The sequence below is a fragment of the Sorex fumeus genome, unplaced genomic scaffold (assembly GCF_029834395.1).
Source record: "Sorex fumeus unplaced genomic scaffold, SorFum_2.1 ptg000131l, whole genome shotgun sequence".
Taxonomy (NCBI): domain Eukaryota; kingdom Metazoa; phylum Chordata; class Mammalia; order Eulipotyphla; family Soricidae; genus Sorex; species Sorex fumeus.
The window spans coordinates 7,267,941-7,271,400 of NW_026606188.1; the positions used below are offsets into that span (position 1 = coordinate 7,267,941).

Here is a 3,460-nt window from a genome sequence, read left to right on the forward strand (position 1 = left end):
ATTGTGGTCTGAAAATTTTGTTGATACAATTCCTATCTTCCTGATTCTATTGAGGTATGTTTTGCAGCATAGCACATGGTCTATTTTGGAAAATGTTCCGTGTGCTCTGGAGAAGAATGTGTATTCTTTCTTTTTGGGGTGTAAAGCCCTGGGGTGTAAAGCCCTATAAGTCCTTTCTCTTCTAATTCTCCCTTCAAAGCCAATGTTTCCTTGCTGAGTTTTGTTCTTGCTGATCTATTCAGAGTTGATAAGGTTATGTTGAAGTCTCCAGCTACTATTGTGTTGCTAGCAATGTCCTCCTTAAAATCTGTTTGCAGTTGTTTTAAATATTTAGCTGTTCCCTCATTCAGTGAGTATACATTTAAGAGTGTGATTTCTTCCTGTTTTACCTATCCCTTGATAAATAGAAGGTGGCCTTCGCTGTCCCTTCTAATCTTTTTCAAAATGAAATTGATGTTGTTGGATACTAGTATGGCTAGTATATGTCGAATACTAGTATGGTGAGTAGCACCTACTGAGTCTACTGGACTCTTTTCATTGTCCTCCCCTGGTGGTGGGAATTTGTGTTATTTCTTCATGTTGGTATGGAGAGATGGAGACTGAGATGTTACAAAAGATTGCTGGGTATGAGTAAATTACCTGTGGCTGCATGAGTGTCTGCTGGCCCCAAATTAGGCCACGCCCACTTCCGAAGAGGCCACACCCCCTATGCGTACCTTGTGTGTGTGGAGGGTACAACCTGGGTTAGGAAGAAGCCCGCGCACAGCGTTGGTGACGAACAGGAAGAAGCTAAGATATGGTGAGCATCCCAGGGTCCTAGAGGATGCCTGGGGCGCATTCGTGGGGAAAGCCAAGTCCTGGGTTCGAGGAATGACTGACCTGGGGGAGGAAGAAGACCAGGCACAGCATTGGGGACTAACAGAAAGATTGTAGGAAGTATCTTATGATGTGTCAGAAAGTGACCTGGAGCCTGGTGGAGGCTGGGCAGTGGAGGTTGGCTGCTGGGGCTGGGTCCCCTGTGACAGGGAGGGCTCCTGTCTGCCCCCTCACCCCGGGGCACTACGAGTGAAAACAGTCTGGCATGGAATTCAGTGGCATAGCCCTGGGGGCCTCATTTTATACTCCTGTCTGGGAGGAACAACTGTGGTTTAGATATCTATTAATATATGTACACTGATTTGTCAGAAAAAAAAAAACCTGATAAATTAGGTTCAGTGTCATGCCACGTTTGTTTTTTGTCCATATTCTTAAATACAGATTACCCATAGTTCTTTATATATCAAAAACGTTAAGTTAACAACAATCAGGTTTCTGCTTTTCTAAATTTAAATTTATTTTATATGAAAAAATTCAGGACATAAAAGAATTTTTAAAATATCAAGGTAGTGGTATGATTTCCCCCAGGACTTAAAAAGTGAAACATGAATGTCAGATTTTATACTCTAAAAATAAACAATATTTTTAGGGGACAAATATTCAATTTGAAGAAACTGTATTTCCTGTGAAGGTTGAATATTTGCCTTCAATATGAGGATGTGTGTTAAAACAAAATGCTTATCTTGCTTTCTGATATATATCAGTTCTATTTAAAGTTTGCTTCTATATGCCTTGACCTGGGAATCAGTTTATTAAATATTTTAGTTGAAACTTGGAATTCAACCTTTATAATTAAGAATTCTTCTGCATAGGCATGTCTTTTTCACAAATCTTCATTCCTAAGATATTCCTTGACCCCTCCCTAGTAGCAATAGACAGGTTTTCAGTAATTAATACAAAAACTAAACTTTTTAAGTTTGTTTTATTTTATTTTTTGTTCAAACCCTTTTTACAAAGATGGTGCCGAAGGCCAAGAAGGAAGCCCTTGTCCTTCCCAAAGTTGAAGCCAAAGCCAAAGCTTTGAAGGCCCAAAAAGCAGTGCTGAAAGGTGTCCACAGCCAGAAAAAGAAAATGAGCCAGATGTCACCCACCTTCAGAAGACCCAAAACACTGGCTGAGAAAGAAACCCAAATATCCTTGGAAGAGCGCCCCCAAGAGAAACAAGCTTGGCCATTATGCCATCATCAAGTTTCCTCTGACTACTGAGTTAGCCATGAAGAAGATAGAAGATAACAACACACTTGTGTTCATTGTGGATGTCAAGGCCAACAAGCACCAGATTAAACAAGCTGTGAAGAAGTTCTGTGACATGGATGTAGCCAAAGTCAACAACTTGATTAGGCCTGATGTAGAGAACAAGGCATATGTTTAGCTGGCTCCTGATTATGATGCCTTGGACGTTGCCAACAAATTTGGGATCATCTAAATCCTAAATAAAATTTTTCCACCATTAAAAAGAGATATATTTATTCATTTAAAGTCATAGCCTCTCTGAGTTATTATTATTATTTTTTTTGGTGACTGGCAAAAGCTCCTGGTTGGTGCTTAGGAGTCGTGAAAACTACCTCTTAGATTCTCTGCCAAAAAGGTAGGATTGTTGGATGTAAGAGTCTAATGATGTGATACTGCTGGGTCTTGCACTGATTAGAAACCTAATGGCCACATTTAGCAGTTATTGGGCTCATTAGTGCCAGTATTCAAACCAGGATCACACACATGTAAAGCACAAGGTCTACATCGTGCCTGGAAAGCTACCCATGACAGTGAAGGAAAAATCCCTTCACTGTATTCTTAGTCCCAAATATGCTCTTAGTTTTGACTTTATTTTAATTATTATATCTCTCTCACTCACTCAGTCTCTCTCTCTCTCTCTCTCTCTCTTTCAGACACACACATGTACTAAATAAAAATTATTATTATTCATTAACTTAAACCTGCAGTCTATCAGAGCCTTCAGAATGTTATTTTGTCTGCCCAGACTGTAGCACTGTAGCACTGTGCTCCCATTGTTCATCAATTTGCTCAAGCGGGCACCAAGAAACGTCTCCATTGTGAGACTTGTTGTTACTGTGTTTGGCATATCAAATACGTCATGGGTAGCTTTCCAGGCACGATGATATAATAAATAAAATTGCCAACATTAATAAAATTAGTATAAAAAATCTAGAAAGTAAAATCAAACAAAACGCTCACCGATCTTATGTTGGGAAACAGATTTTCCCCAAGGTGCCTGGACACATTGAGCACCAGGTCTGGACAGACTTGGGGTAAAGGATAACAGGGCGCTCGGACATACACACCCCCGAAGCAGCTGATGATGTCTCATTTTATTGAGAAATACATGCATTTTTATAGAGGGTCTCAGTTTATAGGAAGGTCCAATCACATAAAGTTTAACATTGTTGGTCTATTGCCTAGCCTACTCTGCTTTGCCCTGGTCCAATCCCAATCAAGGCTAGATACAGGGGTTAGAATGATGACTTGCTAAGCCTATGTGATAGTTTCTGTGCCTTGGGTGCATGGTCGAGTGAGGCTCAAGGCCAGACAACTGGTGCTGACATCCTGTTCTTGCCAACTTTGCCCA

General features: G+C 40.4%; 1 pseudogene; it reads left to right on the forward strand.

The window, feature by feature from the left end:
* Positions 1-1,833: 1,833 nt before the first annotated feature.
* Positions 1,834-2,302, forward strand: LOC130046058 (60S ribosomal protein L23a-like; annotated as a pseudogene).
* Positions 2,303-3,460: the final 1,158 nt, after the last annotated feature.